Genomic DNA, 24,126 nt, shown 5'->3' with positions numbered 1-24,126 from the left:
CTGCATTGTGGCTATACCCACTCATGGGAAAGGCTAACGGAGTAAATCCCGACAGAAAATCCGGAGATGGAGTCCCTAAGACGGTCTGACATTGACTTCAACGTCATTCCGGCAACTCCTGCGACACAGTTGGTGCCAAGCTGTATCGGCATTCGTCGTTCCCTTGGGCACACCAGCTGCGTGGAGGGGGGGGATCTGCTGCATGGACAACAGCTGGTTGTCCATACCACCCTGCCCAGGCTTCATAGCTCCACTGGAGAGGAGACTCCAGCGTCGTCGTACGGCGTCGGCATAACACGAGAAGTAGTAGTTTACCGGTTCTAAGTCAAAGCTCGATTAGCGTAGAGCTTGGCGCCAGGGGTTACTTCTGACGGTGGGAGAGATCACCAGGTCTCACTGGACAGCTACCGCCCGCCTCAAGCTGGGCAGCCCCCAGTCAGTAAGGTGCTGCCCGCCATCGCCTACCTGTTTCACTGGGTGCGTGGAGCTTAGAGAACAATCTCGACAAGTGGGCCACAAAACTCCGCACCAGGAAAGACTAAAAGAAATAAGAAGACTCCAACTCTTCGTTTTGCAACCTGGAACATCAGGACCATGTGTCCTGGATTGACCGCTGACCTACAGCAGATCAACGATGCCGTCATTGACGAAGAACTCTCCCGACTGAACATCGACATTGCCTGCCTCCAGGAGACCCGACTGGCTGACAGCGGCACCATCAGGGAAGCCAATTACACGTTCTTTTGGCAGGGGAAGCCCTCGGATGAACCTAGGCAGCATGGTGTAGGCTTTGCAGTAAAGGACACGCTAATCGCCTTCATTGAACCTCCATCATCAGGTACTGAGAGAATCCTTGCCCTCCGGCTGTCAACATCCTTAGACCTGGTCAACATCTTCAGTGTGTACGCCCCAACGCTCTGCTCCACCTACGAGGAGAAAGACAAGTTTTATGAGGCTCTGTATCAGGCAATATCCAGTATCCCCAACAATGAAATCCTTTACTTACTAGGAGACTTCAATGCTAGAGTGGAAGCTGACCATGAGGCCTGGTACACCTGTCTCGGCTTTTACGGAAGGGGCAAGATCAATGAGAATGGTCAGCTACTGCTGGAGATGTGCTGCTCCCACAGCCTATGTGTGACAAACACTTTCTTCAAATGCAAGGAGATCCACCAGGTGTCGTGGAGACACCCACGTTCACGCCACTGGCACCAGCTAGACCTCGTCATCACCAGGCGTACAGAACTGGCCAGAGTCCTCCTCACCCGCAGCTACCACAGTGCCGATTGTGACACGGATCATTCACTCTTGGCCAACAAGGTGCGAATATTGCCCAAGAAGCTGCACCACGCCAAGAAGAAGGGTCACCCACGCATCAACACCTGCTGTGCAAGCAACCCATAGAAAACACAGCAGTTCATCAGCAAACTGAAGGAAGCCCTCACCAAAGTGACACCTGATGACACCATTGACTCCAAGTGGTCCTATATCCGTGACTGTACAATTCAGCCATCACAGCTTACGGGAAGAGGGAGCGAAAGAATGTCGACTGGTATGAGGCAAACTGGGAGGAGATGGAGCCCGTGACTGAGGCAAAGAGGAAAGCCCTCCTGGCATACAAGGCTGCACCTAGCCCCAGAACACTACAAGCCCTCAGGATTGCAAGGAACAACGCCCAGAAGACCGCACACCGCTGTGCCAACACCTACTGGCTGAACCTTTGCAACAGTATACAGACGGCTGCTGACACTGGGGATACAAGAGGAATGTATGAGGGTACAAGACCGCCCCCCTCAAGTCCAAGACGAGCTAAGTCATCACAGACCATGGGAAACTACTGCAGCGATGGGTTGAGCACTATCTCGAACTATATGCAACCCAAAACAATGTCACTGGAACTGCCCTGGACGCCATTCCAGACCTGCCTGTCATGGAGGAGCTAGACACACAGCTCACCCTGGAAGAGCTCAAAAAAGCCATCGATTGCCTTGCCTGTGGGAAGGCTCCTGGAAGCGACGGCATTCCGCCTGAAGTCCTCAAGAGCGGAAAACCAGCACTGATACAGCCCCTACACACACTCCTCTGCCTTTGCTGGGAACAGGGATACATCCCACAGGACATGCGTGACGCCAACATCGTCACTTTGTACAAAAACAAAGGAGACCGTAGCGACTGCAACAACTATCGGGTCATCTCCCTCCTCAGCATCGTCGGAAAGGCTTTCGCACGTGTTGCCTTGGTGCGCTTACAGACCCTAGCCTCCCGCGTCTACCTAGAGTCCCAGTGTGGATTTCGAGCCGGCAGGTCAACTGTAGACATGATCTTCTCACTACGTCAGCTGCAGGAGAGGTGTCGCGAGCAGCAGATGCCCCTCTACATTGCCTTCATAGACCTGACGAAGGCGTTTGACCTGGTTAGTCGGAGTGGACTCTTCAGACTCCTGCAGAAGATCGGCTGCCCCCCACGTCTGCTTCCTGTCATCATGTCGTTCCACGAGAACATGCACAGCACAGTGTGCTTCAATGGCGCAACATCTGAAGCATTCCAAGTCATCAGCGGAGTCAAACAAGGCTGTGTCCTTGCGCCGACGCTCTTTGCCATCTTCTTCTCCATGCTTCTCCAGTACGCATTCAAGGACTGCAGCGAGGGAGTGTACATCCATACCAGGGCTGACGGCAAGCTGTTCAACATGGCCCGTCTCCGTGCTAAGACTAAAGTCACAGAGGTACTCATCCGTGAATTGCTCTTCGCCGACGATGCAGCCTTGACATCACACACGGACGATGGACTGCAGCAGCTGGTATGCCGCCTCTCCCATGCTTGTAAGGAATTTGGACTGACCATCAGTTTGAAGAAAACGAACGTCATGGCGCAGGACGCAGACTCCCCTCCCTCTGTCACCATCGATGGGTACAACTTGGAAGTTGTCGAGAACTTCACATACCTCGGGTCTAACATCTCCAGCTCACTCTCCATTGATTCTGAGGTGAACGGCAGGATTGCCAAGGCAGCAGCAGTGATGGCCAGACTTAACCAGAGAGTCTGGAACAACCCCAACCTCACAGAGAAGATCAAACTACGTGTCTACTAAGCCTGCGTACTCAGCTCACTTCTCTACGGCAGCAAAACATGGACCACCTATGCAAAACACGAGAGGAAACTCAACAGCTTCCACCTGAGATGTCTGCGGCACATTCTGCACATCCAGTGGCAGGACAAAGTACCCAACACAGAGGTTCTAGAACGCGCCAACATGAACAGCATGTTCTCCATTCTCTGCGAGAGGCGCCTTCGCTGGCTTGGCCATGTTAAGACAATGACCCCAGATCGCATTCCCAAGGACCTGTTATATAGGGAGTTAGCAGAAGGTGCACGACCAACTGGACGACCACATCTGCGCTACAAAGATGTTTGCAAGAAGGATATGAAGACGGCAAACATCAATGTCAACGACTGGGAGAGCTGTGCAAACAACCGTTCCAGCTGGCGTCTAGCTGTCAGGCAGGGAGTTCAAAACGCAAAGGAAGAGAGAAGAATAAAACAAGCTGAAAAGAGAGCTAGAAAGAAGGATAAACAAAAGCTTACTTTGGAACTACGCCATCGTCTCCCGTAGACGGACGGATGCCAAGAAGAAAAATTACCCGCGTGTATAATAGACCCTCCAGAAAAGGACTCTAGCGGACAACCATGTGCTAAACTTTCAAGTTCACGGATTCTTTGAACATTTATTTTTCTGTCCTGGAAATATGGCAAGTGCTACAGTGAAATTTGCTTTTGGATTAATGTGTTGACGGATAAATGATTCCTTGTTGCTGGTAAGTGTTTTATTTGTCATTAAATATTGTAGGTAAATTTTTTTTTCAGCCGGGGCACAATGGATATGCTTAACAAAATTAGAAAAAAGCATGTTTTATATAACATTTTTCGGGCTGGTACTAACTTTTCCGTAATTGTTAAGAGAGTTAGGAGGCTATGAAGTGCATAGGTTTATAGCCTATATGTATGGATCAGAGTTTCCCGTTATATTGTTCAATTCACACAGCATTGAAAATTTTATCCTATCTGTAGCACAGTCATTTTCAGGTCAGCGTCATTAAATGTAGCTAACAGTGTATAATTTGTTTCACACGAAGTATTTATAACTAGTTAGGTAGCTTTAGCTACATTTAATGACGCTGATTTAAAAATGTACTGAGCTAGGCCTGCATATAGGATAAAATTGCTGTGTGGAACGAACAAGCACAATACCAAAAAACTCGACATCATATGCGTTTGTCTTTGCCTCTCTCGAAACGTTTTTGTAAGGCGTATTCTCAAAGAGGGATTTAACTTAAGTTATTATGTTCTTGTTATATATTTGTTGTTGTTGTTGTTGTTTGATTTTAGTACCACTACGTCAGGCACAGCAGAAGACAACAAGGGTTTCTTTTTATAAAGTTGTTCTGAGCGCGTGGACACCATGACTGAGACGACTCGTCTGAGATGACTAGACTGAGACAGGAAAAGTAAGGTTAGCAAAACGAGTAAATTTCTCTCTCGCATGGGTGAGAAATATATATATATATATATATATATATATATATATATATATATATATATATATATATATATATATATATATATATATATATATATATATATATACGTGTGTGTGTGTGAGTATAAGTGTGTGTGTGTGTGTGTGAGTATGAGTGTGTGTGTGTGTGTGTGTGTAACGATAAGTCTAGTTCCCTATTTTCTTTGAGAGGAAAGCTTACGGAACATTGCATGTTCTTATCCTTCTAGACTATTTCTCGAGGATAAAATTATATTTATATTCTGTAAACCAGCTGCCTTATGTATCAGTAGCTTTGGCAGGATTATATTCGTATTATGTGCAGATATCATTTGATGAAAACTTTCAGACTGTCCTAAATTATACCTGAAGTTTCTAATGGAATCAAACATACCCTGTTTACACGTTTCTCCCAGCCATCCAGCTTCACAGCCGATCTTGCATAGCCCATCAATCTTTGAACAGCTATTGTTGCCTTTAAAGCACATGCCACACGTTTCGTTACATCCGTACCCGTATGTTCCTTCATTACAGCCTGACAGAAAACAATACGCAACCGCATATGAGGATAAGCACAATGTAACATTTTCTTTGAAAAACAACTTTTAAAAACATTGTACCTTCTCGTTACAGCAAAATATTTCGTTGTAGAACTGTTACTGACATTCTGTAAAGTAAAACCAGTTCTTAAAAGCTGCCGACAAAATAGTTTGCATTTCTGACATTATACTAATATTAGCTGCAGATTTACTTGAACAATAGATAATTGTAATTTGATGGAAATGATTTTAGCATTTTGCGATGGAATAGGTCACACCTTGCTTGCAAGTTCCTCCCCGCCATCCAGCATAACAACCGAACTTGCACTGTCCATCAATCGTTGAACAGCTGTTGTTTCCGTTAAAGCACATGCCACAAGTTGCGTTGCATCCGTAGCCGTATGTTCCTTTGCTGCAGCCTAAAAGGAAACAAAATTTTAACACCATTGTAAGTCAAGTTCATTTCTTAATTTTCTTTCAAAGATACACTCTGTAAACATTGCACTTTGTGATCGAATCATGCATTGGCTTGTGCTGAAATTGTGTATTCATTTATAAAAAAGCTTTACACAAAGATAAGTTACTCTGCACATTGTATTAGTATTTTGTGCATATATTCATTGGTAATGACATTTGATGTATTTTCGAGATTATATCTGACTTTTGTAATAGAATGTGTCCTACCCTGTTTACAAGTTTCTCCCAGCCATCCAGCATCACACCCGAAATTGCACTTGCCGTCAATTGGTGAACAGCTATTGTTGCCGCTAACGCACATACCACACGTTTCATTGCATCTGTAGCCGTACGTTCCATTTTTGCAGCCTAAAAATAAATTAAATGTCTAACAGCATTTTAGGATGATGAGAAGTTATATTTCTTTTGCGTGAAAATATATTTTATTTATATTCTTGTTACCATTTTCTTTTTGTCAGAAGCTTAACACAGATACAGCATTTTCGGCCATTACACTAATATTTTCTGAAAATTTACCGCTATAGTGATTACGTACAGATTGTTGAAAATTAAATCCGAATTTTCAAAAAGAATGCTACATACCCTGTTTACATGTTTCTCCCACCCATCCAGCCTCACAGCCATCCTTGCACTGTCCGTCAATGATTGAACAGCTATTGCTCCCGTTAAAGCACATGCCACATGTTCCGTTACATCCGTACCCATATGTTCCTTTATTGCATGCTAAAATGAATCGAAATACGAACCAGCATTTTAGGACGAGTATAATTCTTAATTTTCCTTGCACTAAATCTTCAAGAAACATTGTAATTCCTCGTCGTTGTATATTATTATGTTGGAGATGAAATATTTCAGGTCTGAAAATCAAAACACTTTGTTGTAAGTGGCCGAAGAAATATAATGCATGTCTGGCAATATGCTAACATTTTCTATAGCTTAATTTAACAGTGACACACTACAATTTCTTAAGAGTGAGTTCAGAATTTTCCGATGGAATCTGACATACCTTGTTTACAAGTTCCTCCCTGCCATCCAGGTTCACAACCGGCCTTGCAATGTCCATCAATCGTTGAACAGCTGTTGTTTCCGTTAAAGCACATGCCACAAGTTTCATTGCATCCGTAGCCGTATGTGCCTGTATTGCAGACTGTAAGAACACAAATTGCATAAAAAGCATTTACAATAAGCGCAATTATTAATTCTCTTTGGAAGACGAAATATAGAAACATTGTTCCTTCTCATCGCATCATACTTTCTTTTCCTGGCCAATGTTGGAATGTGACAAAGCTTGCCAGTAGCTTCTCGTGGGCAGGTGGTTCTTTCCGGGGTTTTCTCGGGTTCTTTCTCCACCATTTATACTGGCCGCCATATATAGCCTATCTTGTGCTGAAAAATGGCGTTAAGCCCTACAACAACAAGAACATTGTTTTTGCGGGTAAACAGTTGATAAAATTCTCTAAAACCAATAATTTTATTAACAATAACTTTACAAAGATACAGTATTTTCGGCATTCAACTAGTATTATGTGCAGATTTACTTTCTAAACCACATACCCTGTTTGCAAGTTTCTCCCATCCAGCCAGCTTCGCATCCGGCCTTACACCGTCCATCAACAACTGAACAGCTGTCGTTGCCGCTAAAACACATGCCACAAGTTTCATTGCATCCGTAGCCGTATGTTCCTTTATTACAGCCTATTATAAAATAAAATACGTAAAAATATGTTACGATAAGCACAATGCTTAACTGGCTTTAGAACAAACTCTAGAAACAGAATACCTTCTCATCTCTTTATGCTATGTTCTTGTGGGAAGAAATAAGTTCTGAACATCAGGCCACTTTATGGAACTTTTTCTGTACCAATATAACGTATTTCTGCTTTAAACTAGTACTATATGCAGATGCACTTTAATAGCTTACAATTTGTTGGAAATGATATCAGTAATTTCCATGGAATGTGAAATACCTCGTTTACATAGTTCTCCACTCCATCCAGCTACACAGCCGATCTTGCAATGCCCATCATTTGTTGAGCAACTGCTGTTGCCGCTGAAACACATGCCACAAGTTTCATTGCATCCGTAGCCGTAATTGCCTTCATGGCAGCCTAAAAGAAAACAAATTACATAACAGGATAGTTTGATGAGAGAAATTCGTAAATTTATTTGAAAGGATGGCTCTAGAAACTTTGTAACTTCTCATCCCGAAATTTTTTTAAAAATTAAACTCTAAAAATCAAAACACTTTTTGAAAGCAGCTGTACAGAAACACATAATGCTTGCATTATATCAGTATTTTGTGCAGAATTACTTTGATAATGGCTACTTATCGATCGTTCAAAATTATATCTGAATCCTTGAATGGAATATAACATACTCTGTTTACAAGTCTCCCCCCGCCATCCAGCTTCACACCCGACACTGCACTGTCCATCAATCGTTGAACAGCTTTCATTGCCTCTGAAACACATGCCGCAGGTTTCATTACATCCATAGCCGTATGTTCCTTTATTACAACCTAAAATGAAACAAACTGCTAAAAGCATTTTGCGATAAACACAATTCTTATTCCTCTTTGAAAAACATACTATATACAATTATAACTTCTCATCCCTCACACTTTCTTTCTTGGGTGAATCTATGTTTAAATACTAAAGACGTGACGGTTATGTTATAAATATCATTGCACTGATACTACCTTCCATGCATCATAAAAAATAATCTTATAATGACAGCTTATACGTTGATTGAAATTATGTTAGAAATTTCGAACGGAATGTAACATACCTTGTTTGCAAGTTTCTCCCGTCCATCCAGCTTCACAGGCGATCTTGCACTTTCCATCAATCGTCGAACAGCTGTTGTTGCCTCCAAAACACATGCCACAAGTTTCATTGCATCCATAGCCATATGTTCCTTTACTACAGCCTAATATGAAATAAAATACGTAAAAAGTATTAATGATAAAAGCAAAACTTAATTTCCTTTACAAAAAAAGCTCTAGATACATTGTACCTTCTCATCCCTGTACGATATTGTTTTCAGGATGAAATACATAAGTTCTAAGCATGAAGACACTTTGTTAAAAGTAACTGTTCTGAATATAACGCATTTGTTTTGTTATACTGGTCGTAAGTGTAGAATTAATTTAACAACTTACAATTTATTGGAAATTATATCAACAATTTCTTATGGAATATGACATACCTCGTTTACAATTTTCCCCCATCCATCCAGCCTCACAACCAACCATGCACTTTCCATCTAAAGTTGAACAGCTGTTGCTGCCGCCGAAACACATGCCACAAGTTTCATTGCATACTGAACCGTGTGTTCCTTTATCACAGGCTAAAAGGAAATAAAATGCGTAACAACATTTTAGGATCAAAATAAATCTTAATTTTCCTTGGAAAGAGGGCTTAAGAAAAATTGAATCTTCTCATCTCAGTAGACCTTTTTCGCAAAAGAAGTATATATGCTCTGAACCTCATGACGCTTTGTTGAAAGCACCTGTACATATACGATGAATATGTCTCATTATATTAGTTTATTTTCAGATTAACTCTCATAATGACAACTTTTATATTGTGAAAGTTTATCTCTCAATTTTCAAATCAAATTTCTCATACCCTGTTTACAAGTTTCTCCCCGCCATCCACCTGCACATCCAGCCTTGCACCGTCCATCAATCGTTGAACAGCTGTTATTGCCGCTAAAACACATCCCACAAGTTTCATTGCATTCGTAACCGTATGTTCCTTTACTACAGCCTAATAGAAAAGAAAATGTTATGATAAGCGCAATGTTTAATTGTCTTTGAAAGAAATGCTTCAAACACTTTGTACCTTTTCATCCCTGCACATATTTTTCTTGTGAATGAAATGCTTAAGTTCTGAATATGAAGACAATGTGTTTCAAGCATGCATATTTCCTTTAACACCTAACAGTGTTTGGAGATTATATCGGCAATTACCAATTCAAAGTGACCTACCTTGCTTGCACGTTTTTCCCTGCCATCCAGCTTCACAGCCGACCGTACACTGTCCATCAATCGTTGAACAGCTTTGGCTTTGGCTTAAACACATGCCACAAGTTTCGTTGCATCCATAGCCATATGTTCCTTTATTACAGCCTAGAAGGATAGAAAATGCGTAACAGCTTTGTTTGATAGGCAAACGTCTTAATTTTCTATGAATAAAAGGTTCTAGAAATAGTGTAGCTTCTCATCCCTTTAGGCCATATTCTTTCGGGAAAAGCATAAGCTCTGAAATTTAAGAGACTGTGTTGACGGCCGCTATACAATGACAACGCATGTATAGTATTTTGTGCTGATTTTCTTTGATAAAGACAACTTATAGATTGTTAAAGAGCCTATCTCAAATTTTGAATAAAATATGACATACCCAGCTTACAAGTTTCTCCCCTCCATCCAGCCTCACATCCGAGCGTACATTGTCCATCAATTGCTGAACAACTGTCGTTGCCACTGAAACACATGCCACAAGATTCATTGCATCCGTAGCCGTATGTTCCTTTGCTACAGCCTAAAAGGGGAGAAAATAGATAATATTTTTGGATAAACAAGTCTTATTATTCTTTGAAAGGAAGGTTGTAAAGTCATTGTACCGTATCTTCATCTTAAACTACTTTCTTTCCCAAAAAATATTTAAGCTCTGAAAATTATGACACTTTCTTGAAAGCAACTGTACAAAGATAAAGCATTATCGCATTATGTTAGTATTTGTGTACGGATTTACATTGAAAAGACATTTTATATCTTGTTCAAGATTGTATCTGACCTTTCTAATGTATTGTGACATACCCTGTTTACATGTTTCTCCCAGCCATCCAGCTTCACATCCGAGTATGCACTGTCCATCAGTCGGGGAACAGCTGTCGTTGCCGCTAACACACATACCACAAGTGCTATTGCATCCGTCGCCGTATGTTCCCTTATTGCAGACTGAAATGAAAGAAAATGTGTAAAAGCAGCTGACGATAAGGGCAATTCTTATTTCTCTTTGAAAGACATATTCTGTAAACAAAATTGTAAATATTCTCATGGCTGCATTATATTTGATTGTCATAAAAAGTATGCTAAAATTCTGGAAACACGACACTTTTGTTATTAATAGCTTTAAAAAGATAATTAATCCCAGACGTATCGCTTTTGACTGAAACACCTGTCACAAATTTCATTGCATCCATAGCCGTATCTTCCTTTATTACAGCCCAGACGGAGACAAACATTCAGTATTTTACGATAATCATAATTTGTAATTTCTTTCAAAAGAAGGCTGTATGAATATTATAATTTTGGATCCAAGTCTCGTATTTTCTTTCAGTCAGCCCCTCTCCCATTCTGAAACCACAGATATTATGTTGAAGCCAGCTTTTCGTTTATTGTCGGGGGTATACTAGCATGGTGCGCATATTACCTTTAAGGAAGGGGTTTCGTACAGTACAGTATCGATACATTGAAATACCTCAATTTTTTACTAACTTACTTAGCAACATATACCCAGTGAGGTCCATCTTCGTGTAGAGCTTAATCGTTGTAACACAGTACACATATTTTAAATACGTAGGAAGAGTTGTGTTTTTCTTTTCTCATCTACATAATTTGACAGATTATAGTTTGCCATCAATCTTACTAATATTAGAATATAATGCTATAAGTGTCATGGGATTTAACGAAACCTTTTCACACCGATATCAAGGCAAGAATGATGATTAAGTGTTCCAGTAAAATGCCTGGAAATAAATTAAAAGTAAGAAAATTACAACTTGTATGAATGTTTCTAGATATATTCGCAGATTGGAATGTGATGTACAGCCGTAGTGGTATTTTTGATCTATATTAATCAACTGTTGTCACTCAAATACATGTCAGAGACTTCATTGCATCCATAGTCGAATGCCCCATCATCACACTCTAATAAAGTGATTTCCTTGTGCATCTGAGATACGTTATATGTTCCTTTAACAATTTATCTGTTTATGCATGGATTAGAAAAAGCTTTTAATAACATTTCGAATACATAATACAATTTAGTAAGGTCTGTTGAAAAAAAAAATCCATCTGCAATTAATAGTTTGAGACGTCGTTGAGTTTAAATACTTTTCCTTGCATAATTTTAAAAATGCCTTTTAAATGCAAATTTTAATTTAGCAAATAAATTTGAACCAATTCATAGACTTTAAGTGTAGCCATTTTCGACATAACATGTGAAGGTTTCTTTACTGTATTTCTTTCGGGAACCGTATACAATTGTTTTAATACGGACAAAATAGATATATTAAATATGGATCGGTTGGAAATCATTTAATTTAATATGTACTTCCTGCAGCTTAGTAGAAAGGTAATAGGATAAAAGAAGATCAAATTAGTCCTTTTTGCAAAGTATGCAAGTGGTTGTTTACATTCTTAAAGGTCACTGAAAAATCATTGCCACAGTATCTAATTCCTAACACTTTTTTCATAAACATACCTGGTAATGTTTTTTTCAACTTTGATGTGCATTTATAATAGTAGTTCCACTTACGTGCATCTTTATGGGTTTTCCACTATTGCATTTCATATATCATTGACTTTTAATGTGTTTAAAACACTTTGTAATGACCGTTTTGTGCAGAGAAAACAAATCATCTTTAAAGCGATAACATAGACGTATAAATGCTTAATGTCTTGCTTTTTACAAATACGATTGTTAAAGGTATCTTGCCCATGCCCTGTCTTATTTTTCTAGTACATGTTGGGCCTTTAGGCTAATTAGAAGCAGCATGCCTATCATGCTCCAGAAACACATACCCTCTTCACACGTTGCACCCTGCCATCCTGCTTGGCACCCGTCCATGCATTGACCATTTCTTGTGTTACAGCTACTGTTGCCGGAGAAACAATTGCCACAGGTTGCATTACATTCATCGCCATATTTTCCTTCGGGGCACTCTGACAAAAAGGGTTTTTATAAAATTATATTCAGATACTAACGTATAAACAGCATTTGTTATTATTTGATGAAATTTGTAAAGCTTATTCTATGCTAAGACATCATTCAACTGATTTCCAGTGTTCCTCTCTGAAAACAGTCGTTGAACTTTATAATTTATGTAGTTCTATATTTCTAACATCTTTATAATGGAGAGTTGGTTGCATCAAGTTACATTTTAAACGATTATATATACAATTGTGAATAGACCCTTGTATGATTTATTCGACATATTTATGAACATCAAGAATCTTCATCTTGAAAACAATTACTTACAACAAAACCATAATCTTCGTCGAACATTGTTTAGCCCGAGTATCACGTCCAGTTTCTAAGTACACAGCATTATATGGAATATTTAATCTCATTCTAAACTGACCATAACTTGATATCATTGCAATCGATCCCGTGTGATATTGATATATTATCAGAACCAGAAGGAACATTGGCATACACGTGCAGAAATATTTATCTTGTTTAGAACATAATATACGACAATTTAAATGACACTTTCTACGACTCTATGTTCTTAAGCAAAGTAAATGAAAGGAACGAAAACTAACACGTTTTGTAAAATTAAACAATTTATTTCCTAGCATACAAAATAAAAATGTAAAAGAATAACTCACGGCATTGCGAATTAAATCTCAAATGAATATAGAATTTCTAGCACAAGCCATGATGACTGAAGGGTTGAAGAAACTTTAGCAGTACTCCGAAAATAAATCCAACGCTGAAAATGTTGCTGTGCCTTTAATGGCCTGGATAGTAATGATGTGCCAACACTATTTTATTGAATTGCAATAATTTTATTATCCGAGAATATACCCCTATTTGAATTTCAATACATATATCCAAGTCTCTATTTCCAAAAAAAATATTTTTGAGAACATTGTATTTCCAGAGAAGAATCACTTGAACTAAATAATTTGAATAACAACATTCCAATATAAATGAAATACTGGACACAAAAGTAAGGCAACTGATTCTGCTCAGATCTTACAACACTAACGCATAATTTCTACATAAATAAGATTATATTGTCCTCTACTTTACCTCAGGTCACAATTAGCATTGTCCAAAAATGCGACTAAGTAGAGGCAACATATTTGCCGTGGGTTGCGTCACGTGTTGGGGGAGGAAAGGTTGCTGGTAGTTGAGCAGATGCTGTCCAGTACAATTCACTACTTTGCCCTATACATCTTCAAGACGGGTGGTCGAGAGGGCATGGTCTCGACAAAACGGCTGGTCACGCCGAGCAATAGGTAATCTTAATTTCTTCGCTCGCTTTCTCTATCTTTGCCCATCTATCTATTTTGAGACCACAGTTGTCGACCCCTTTATTTTTCCTTTCTCCAGCTCTCAGAAGACTTCCTAGAAGGCGGTGTCTTAACGGGTCGATTGGGAGATATCTTGACTTGATAATTATGCTACCAATGTGTCCCCGGAACAAGAAAAGTGTCCCCTTTTTGAACTTCTCGGCGGGTGGATGAATATCAGTGATGAATATAAATCAAGATCTAATGGAAAACAACAACAAAACTAACTAAAACGATCTTAACCTTTGACAAACTTAGATGACGTGCCGTGTAGCGTGGAATCGTTCGTACACTTCATGCTTATTCAGTCAAAAGACTCAACAAAACCGATTGCTACGCTGTCACCATTTATAGTCGAAATGACTAGAAAAGGAGATCCAGAGTGTAAAATGTAAGTCCAACATCCACTTCCCAGAATCCAGAAAGGTGATCGAATCTCGAACCAATCTACATGGCCCAATCTGCTCAACTGTTTCAAAAACCAGTTTAAAAACAACTAAGGATGAACAAACTCAAACGGATCTACCCGATACAACGGCAACTACTAATATTCCACACTACAAGGCACAAACAAACACAATCTCCACGCAGACAACTTTCAACAACCCTCCTTGACCTATATTCCCCAAACATAGAGAGAAACAACAAGCAAGCAGGCAGAAAAAGGGTTCTGATGACCACATTAAGCTGCGTAATAGGTTTTGCGACTTTGATGATATGGATGAAGAAGAAACTGCTCCATGTTCTCAGTGGCTCCAAATGTACAACCAAAATATTGAACCCGATACTTCCTCCATAAACATAACCATACGGATTGTTCCCGCAAACGGTCTAAACTAGCTCCATAATATCCACTTTAAACTTATAATGAAGAACAAGATCATGCAATGGAACTGTTGAGGACTTAAAACCAATTAGAATGATATTCTTCTGCTTCTAAATGAACTTTCTATCCTGCAGTACTATGCCTGCAGGAAACATTCTTGAAACATACGGACAATATCACACATAAACTAATCCCATTTTAATATCTACTTTAGAAATGTTGACAGGGCCTCATGAAGAGTTTCTGTTGTTGTGAACAATAGGGCTCCTCATAACGTCATCCCTTTAAACGCAAATATGCAAACCATTGATTTAAGTGTCATTCGACACCGAGTGATTACAATTTGTTCTATTTATATACCACCAAACACCAACCTAGTACCAAACGAATTAGGCAATCTTGTTCAACAACTTCCAGTGCCATTATTTTTACTCGGGTATTTTAATGCGTATAACATTTTATGGGGATCAAATTGCATAAGTGACAGAGACCACAAAGTAGAAGACTTCATTTCAAGACACGATTGGACTCTATATAACACAAAATCTCCGTCGTCCTTGCACTCAGCAACGGGTTCATGCACGTGTATCGATTTGACAATTTGTTCTCCTTCGCCACTTTTGGACTGGAAGGTCACTGATGACCTTCACAGCAGTGATCACTTTCTAATCTTCCTTGAAAATATTAACTCTACAATTGATGACGCAATTCCAAAATGGATATAAAGAAGGCCGACTGGGACAAATTTGAGACACTCTGTAAAACTAGGCTGAATGAGAGCACCCTTTTCAGCGTTAATGATTATATTCATTATTTTACTTCTCTTGAAATAGAGATTGCAGAAAATATTTTTCCAAGTCCTCGCCGAACTGTACAAGAACCCGAAAACCCTCGGTCACTAAAGAATGTAAAGAAGCTATTAGACAACGTCGAGTAGCACTGAGAAAATTTAAAAACCGTCGAACGCACGAAACTTTAAGTAAGTACCGTATTCTCCGGGCCAAAGCTGGCCGCACGATGAAAGAAAGCAAGCTAGCATCATGGAAAAAATGTTTCTTCTTTAAACTCTCGTTCCTCTATTAAGAAAGTTTGGGACACTATCTGCCAAATAAATGGAAAGAGAAAACACAATTCTTTCCGACATCTGAAATTGAACAACAGCTTTAGTTCAAAACGTGACATAGCAAATATTCTTGCTGATAGTTTCTCGAAACATTCATCATCATCTAATTATTCAGAAGCCTTCCGAAGATTATAAAATCAACACAAAATAATGTCGTTTTAAAATTCACATCCACCAGCTCGGAAATTTTTGACCAACTGTTCTCACTATTGGAGCTTATGGAGGCTTTAAACAAGGCCGAAGATACATACGCTGGGCCTGCCGAAATATATTAACAATTTTTGAAATACCTTTGAGAATCATCTTTAAAATCTTTGATGATTTGTAGATTACAGCTAATGTACCTATGATCTGGAAAGATCCTACGAACTATCACCCTATTGCACTGACGAGTTGTGTGTGCAAACGAATGGAACGAATGATCAATTCTAAGCTTGCATGGTACTTGGAGACTAATAATTTGATATCACCTTTTCAAAGTTGCTTTCCATGCGGCTGCAACTCCTTCCTTTGGCATTAGAATATCATCCAGCCTTGACAAAATAAAATCTGATCTTTCTAAAATTCAGAAAACATCCATCTCTGAAACACCTCTCTGGACACTTAAGCAACCGAAAGTACTGATCTGATACAAATCCTTCCAACTTCCACAAGTATAATCATGAGATCCTCGCCATGGTTAAAAGCTACACAAGAATTTATACTGATGGATCAAAGGATGACGTAAAGGCTGCTGTAGAACAACGAAAGTTCCCTTAGCAAATAGTACATCAATATTTTTAGCCGAAATCAGAGGTCTGCAATATATCGAAAGCAAACGTATTTTAAAGAGCATCATCTTCTCCTGCTCACTATCAGTACCACAGTCACTACACAATAGAAAATCCGCCCCGGTGGCCTAGTGGTTAAAGCGTCCACCTCGACTGTGGGAGGTCGTGGGTTCGAACCCCCGCTGAGTCATACCAAAGACTTACAAATATGGTACTAACAGCTACCTCGATTGGCGCTCAGCTTTAAGAGGTTAGTGTTAGGACTGGTCGGCCCGGTATCAGGATAATATGACGGGGTTGGACATCATACTACATGTCTGCGGCATGATGCCCCAGTGCTAGACATCACTATAAACTGCCACAAAGAGACATTGTAGCGATATGACTGAAAAATTGTTAAAGCTACGTTAAAAAATCTGAATCACATCACACACAATAGAAAACTGGAAAATCCATTATTAACCAATATTCTCATCAAACATACTTAGCTGAGTACCTCCCACAATATAGTATAATGTTGGTCACCCAGCCATAATGTATTAAAGTTAATGATAAAGCAGATCGCGCTTCTAAAATGACCCTATCTGATCTTAAAATAGCGTACCCTGATTTTAAAGCTAGTGCCAACGAGTCGTTATGTCAGATGTGGCAGTTATCATGGAATTATGCAGTGGATAAGAAACTTCATGCAAACAAGCCAACCCTACCAGAATGGGCTCCTTCCTGCAGAACCATCCGTAGGGAGGAGGTAGTCATTGCAAGAATTCGAATTATATATACTTATGTAACCCACTCTCACACGCTAAAGGGCGAAAACACACCAGAGTGCAGGTCTTGCAACGAACCATTCACTGTCGAGCACTTTATTATAGAGTGTTTCGACCTAGAAATTATGCGCAATCAGTATTAGAATGTGCAGGACATGAAGGAACTTTTTGATGCAATAAACGTCTCTTGTATTTTAAAATTCCTGAAAGACCTAAACATTTATTCTAAGCTGTAACTTTTATGCTATCATTTTGAGAAATTTTATGTAATGTATATACCGTCATTCATTTTCAATACCCTTTTATCTAAATCCTCATGAACATACAACATTTACATCCCCCATTGATCGGGAAGCTTTATATATTGCTCTTATCATCCATCTTATCGTTTTACTTTTAACTGTTTGGTTTTTTTTGTCGCTGGTTGATACGAAACCTTTCATCACTTTTAATGATCCAACATATATCCTTTTGTGTGGCGCTAAATAGAATAACAATGATGGTGCGCCGTAAAAATACAGTCAATCAATCAATCCTATAGAAAAATGTTACATAATGGAATATTTAATTATGGATGGTTCCAAACATTTATAAGATAAACTCGTATTAATGATTAGAAGGTCCGTTACTAAAATTATAAAATAAAATGTGGTAGACAACAGGTAGACCGTGAATTTCATGGAAAATATCCAATGATCTGGAATCATATTAAGATAAACATGTTGTTTGCAAAACTAAACTTAGTGATTCATGAATGAATTTTGATTTTGAACAAGGTCAGGTCCAAAACGCAGTTTGTCATAGTATATAATGACTGTAAATTTAAAATAATACAAATTAAACACGCACATACACACACACACACACACACGCACGCACGCACGCACACACACACACACACACACACACATATATATACACACACATATATATATATATATATATATATATATATATATATATATATATATATATATATATATATATATATATGGAACCATTTAGCAATGCAATTTAAACATGACATTATTTAATGTAATTCAAAAGTGGTAACCTTGAAGACAAATACTGTTCTTTGATTATCCACATCAAGATTCTTAGAAATTGTATTTATTCCAAATTCTGAATATTAAAAATATCAGTATGAATATGAAAACATGACGATGCATTAGCAATCATAGGAAGAGTAAAGTATCTGAGTTTGTGACAATGATAGTTTGGAACACGGGAGTAATATTCAATTGTTCTTAAGCTACTCCTGCACAGTCTTGAATCTAGCAAATTAAATCAGTTTTCGATCCAAGAGCTTAGATAAACTAAGTTTTGATTGACACTGATTACTAGAACAGAGAGAAACATATAGTCTGTTATAGACAGATCATAATTAGTTCTTGTGTATAAAGGTATGAAAATATAATTACCTCCATCGACCACTACCTCACAGATAGTCAGAATGTAACTGTTTTGTCGTATCACTGATACAAACCGGGCTAATGAACCATGAGCTTTAAATAGGTGTTGAATGGTTCCTGGCTGTTCTTGTACAAGCGGTTGATTCACAGTCCATGGCCTTGTAATATTGCCGATGAACACTTGAAAACCCGAAAGTTGATCAGCTAAAGTAGAAACAGTATTTATAAAATACTTATTCGAATGTTGTTCAATATATCTGGTTACATTAGAACTACTGTACATACACATTTATTGCCGATTAAATGAGACAAGTTTTAGTGTTTAGAGAATTGCGTAATGCATGCAGGAACTTTTTATGTGTTTGATTTCATCTTTTGAGGCTCAGTGTTTTCTTTGTTAAAGCGCTGTTAAAATAGTTATTGAACAAGAAAAGAGGTACATGAATTGTAATAGCTGCAGAAACTTACTTCCATCACTTCTTCCATAAACTGTGATTGTCTGTACACTAATCATGAAGCCAATATCAACCTCCCAGGTATGGTTATCAAAGCGTACAGTTGTTGCACTACAGGTCCTTGACGCATCAGGATTCCTTCCATCAGTATTCCCATCTACGGCCTTATCAGCGGTCCAGTCGAAATTGTTATAATTTATTACTGAGGACTGATAAGCACGTTTGTTCAAAGCGAAATCCTGAACACCTATAACACAAATAATAACAGAACAATTGCTATTCATGTGAAAGAGGAGTCAATAAATGGTTCACATACATGAACGTACAGCCACACCCACATTTAACCCCCCCCACTCCACCACCACCACCCGCCGCACACATACATACATACATACATACATACATCCACACACACACACACACACACACACACACACACACACACATACATACATACATACATACATACATACATACATTTTCTATGTTTAATGTTGCTCTTAAGTCCCTGACCATAGGTGTCACCTCTTATATTTGTCTTGGTCCAATGAAGAATATATTTTTTGGATCGGTACATGATCGAGTTGCTTTTCGTCCAAGTGTCACATTAAGAATGTAAAAAATTGTTTTGGATAAGCGAAAAGGTTAATTAGGTTTTGTGTTTGCACATATAAGGCAGACTGGCACTAACATTTTTCTTTGTTGAATGGCATTATTATCTTTGCTGGAAATGAAAGTAACACAACTGACACTAACTGTAATGACTCGGATTATTGAAATGGAGTGTGCTATATAACGATATATAATTGGTTTTGCTGCTACTCTAGTTAGTGTTCTTGTATCAGAAGCAGAATTAGCAACAGAACAACGGGCAGTAGAGATGAAACCAAAGCTGTGTTTGTAAATAATGATCTCACATTGGATGGCCAGATTCTTTACAAATTAATGTAACCAATAATGTCCTTGAATTTATAAATTGTGTCATGTGCGTTAATTGTATAATTACATTATTTGACATTTTTGTCATCTGCCTGCCCTGATTTGTATGCCTGTCCCAATTCAGATTATACTTCGCTTTATATTATTTCTGAAAATTATGGTAGAAGCTGGTTCCATCGCTAAATGGGTACATACTATAAGGCCTGTTTTTGCCCAAAAATTCACACATTTTCAAAAATGTTGTTGATCTAATAATACCATGGCAAAACTTGTATCAACAATCGAAAAACTTAAAATTGCAATTGACTGTTTAAAAAATTAATATCACCTCACAGGCACGTGCTTATAACGTGACACTTGCTATAAAACGGTCATTTTGTTTTAAAAGTTCAGTTATTTTTCAAACATTAAGGCGGTCCTCATGGGCAACCAAATGGATATTTTTTATCAAATTAAAGGTGTGTGTCAACAACATTTTAGTTGAATATCATTGTGGTTGCTGCACGTGGACATTGTGAAAAACGATCAAATCTGAGTGTATCAGCGTTCATTGCTACCTTGCATCTCTTCATTGCTACCTTGCATCTCTACAACGATCAAGTATGAAGTACACCTAATATGACGTTTCTGCTTCAATGAACGCATACAATAATGCTGACATTTAGCCAAATTACTATATGTTGACTGTAACATCATTATAATACATACTGTGTAGTGAAACCAAGAAATAAATATTTAAATTGTTTTGTTGTCAAATTTCGCCACGGTGCTAAACGTTGCTGTTGATATTCTGTATCGCAACTGTATGGTAAAGATGAGTCAATAGAAATTGTATTGTCAAGCTTATCACTGACAAATTGAACTTCGTCATCGAATTCAGAAACAGGACATTGATACATTCTTCAGCTTCATCTATCTACTTATGAATAGTTAGCTTAGTGTAAAGTCAAATCCTCTCAGCCTTACGGTGCTCTGTTTGAGCAGTGCGAAGCTGGTCCATAACACAATTGAACTGATACTATGTACGTAGATGCTGGGGTATGATTGTCAAGAAATACACATAGGCATTTGTCAAGCTGTACTGCTGTAGGACGTAACGAAATTATTAGGTCTGCTCGGATGTCGTGCATTAGTTGGGTTCTACTGATCATACAGAGGTTACTCTTAGTATCAAACAGACTGAGTTAGGGACTGATACCTTGAGATAGCATTTGAGGCATATATCCTTGAACTTATCTTTGGTAAAGCAACTGAAATGCATTCGGTACAACCAGGTTCGAATCTCAAAACGTTATTTATTTTACTTATTTGTGATTGTCAAAAATATTACTTCTTTATAATAGCTGTCAATGTGCTTTTTTCTTGTTTGTTTTCCTTTTCTTGTTTCTGAGGGAAACTTTAAACACATTATTGGCTACATAGAACCCTTGCTGCTTGCACAGGCGACATCGAGTTTACTGCTGGGTTGTGTCTCTGTGAAGTGATTTTGACTTCTATATCCTTTATTACATCAAGAACGCTTTTCCTGGCATGACGCCACCGTCTTTAATAGGATATATACGCACTTCTGCCTGGATACAATAGGTATATTTATTAAAAAATAGGTTTTAGATCTTTACACCAGGCAAGAAAAACTCCGACATTTGTTATAATTCATAACTAAATTTCATACCCATCTAATCCGAGAAGCGCCATTCTTTTTGTCCACACACACACACACACACACAGTAAAACAAAGGTGATCTGTGCTTTTTAACACCACCAAATTTGCCATTTTGAACAAAGCATAGTGAAGCAAAATCAACTTCTAAATTCTAAATATAGATAATAACAAAAAGCCTGATTTGCGTTCTGATTATATATGTACGTTTTTAACAGTATTTTAAAAGTCAATTAATTTATTTCAACTTCTAAACATCATTTTAACTTAACGGTAAAAATATCAATTTATACTACTAATAAAGTTGCTGATGACGTCATTCGGGAACTATCTATAAAGGTTTAATCATGTTGTCAAAAACTAAGACGACGATTATTTTACTGGACAAGTTCTAAAGCTTCGTCCGCACAGTTAAGAATTTTGTAGCATGAAATGTTGGTGGGTTTGATAATATGTAAAAAATGTTTTGTACAAGGAAGATGAAATAAATCCAAACGATTCAACCCAGTCATACTCGTTCAAACGCTTATGCTTTATGTCAGGCACCCTGTTTGTCTGTAAAATATTGTTAGCACAACATCTCTGAATTTCAGGAACAAGGGAATATCAATATCTTCGTTGTAATGAAGAGCCTCTAGAATGGCCCCAACCAATAACATTAAACAGTCTTTCGAACGTGCACTGGTTCTGATTTTACCAGTGACTGCATTATGTTTGCAACAAAACTTATTACGGTTTCGTGTTCACGTGTAAGTTAAAATTATTCCTCATGGGTATTAGGGTTTATTTATGGTCCTATTCTTGCAACAAAGTAAAACCTTATGTTATTTAACTTTCTGAGATAACAAAAAAATATAGAATATCATTTTGCATTTAGTGAATAGCTCATAGTTAGACTGAAACAATGAGGAACACGTAGGAAAATGGCAAATTTGCGTTTTTATGTTTCTTCTTAACAAAATGTTTCCATAGCAACCAGCATATGAACACAAAAAGTATGTCAGAAACTAAATTAAATCAACACTTTATACATGTAATATACATCATACGAAGAAAATAAAGTGGGGCAGAAAACGGGTTATATTTCAATATAGTACGTTGACCACAAGTATTAATTGCCAGATACGAGTCAGATTGCAATTATTAATTACTGACCTGTACCCACAAATGACGTTCCAACGTAAAATATGCATGGATCTATATTATGTTTTTGCTCACGTCGATCACATGACGTGACTTACACTCAGGTCATGCATTAAACGACTACATTCTCAGAAGTACTAGTGAAAATTGTTATAATTAATTGTGTAATGTTAAGGGAGTCTACATGAGTTTGGAAATGGTTGAAGACGCGTTCATTGTAGCTATCAAGAAAACAACAAAGACTCATTGTATTTATCCATCTTTATTCATACTGATTACATGCGGTTTATGGAGTTTCACCTCACAAATAAAACTTCCTGAGCAGCATCCTCCAATGTAGTCATCATCATCTTTATTTCCCTCCATGGAAGATTACATGATATAAGAATAAATCATCTGAATACAATCAATAAATATTTAAAAATAAATGTTCTATATTAGACTACAAATTCTTACACAATATCAATCAACAAAGTGTTCGTCAACTCATAAGTTGCAAGTTTCAGTACCTTATTTACAGAAGATAGCTGCACACTGCATGACAAAGTATGCTGCATACAGGACGAATAGCTTGGAGTTTTCTTTGTCGATTACTCCTGATGGTAACCTTTTACCTAAAAGATATTGTAGTTGCAGCTCATCTTCTGCATTAAATAACGTAATGTGCAGGCTCAGGGGAAATTTATCAGTAAAGAAATCCCAGAAAGAATTTCGAAAGTTCGACATATAAGGACAACTAACACAACAATGAAGTATTAAGTCTGTATAAACATTTCCACATCTAATGCACATATCAAGCTGTGTTTGTGGAACAGCAGCCCATAGTTTAGTTACATATGTAAATACCTTAGTGTGTTGTCTGGTTTTAGCCGACTGCCACACTGAGGCAGGTCGTAAGTATTCGTGTATCGAAGAGAACCTATCAAAATCTGCTTGATTAGACATACGAACTCTCCAGAGGCTATTTTCAAGACCAACAATTTTTGACCTTACAATTTCTTTCCAATTATGTTTATCTGGAATTTCAGAATGATGTAAATAATCAGTTAAATACCCGAGCAAGTCAAACTTCTTTGAGGTATAATATAAATTTGAAATTAACCCTCAGCTTGACATGCATCCGCTCAGAATGAAGTGAAATAACGCAAC

The sequence above is a fragment of the Sinohyriopsis cumingii genome, chromosome 6 (assembly GCF_028554795.1).
Source record: "Sinohyriopsis cumingii isolate HCF-2022 chromosome 6, ASM2855479v2, whole genome shotgun sequence".
Classification (NCBI taxonomy): Eukaryota; Metazoa; Mollusca; class Bivalvia; order Unionida; family Unionidae; genus Sinohyriopsis; species Sinohyriopsis cumingii.
Note: the sequence above shows the minus strand (reverse complement) of the source record.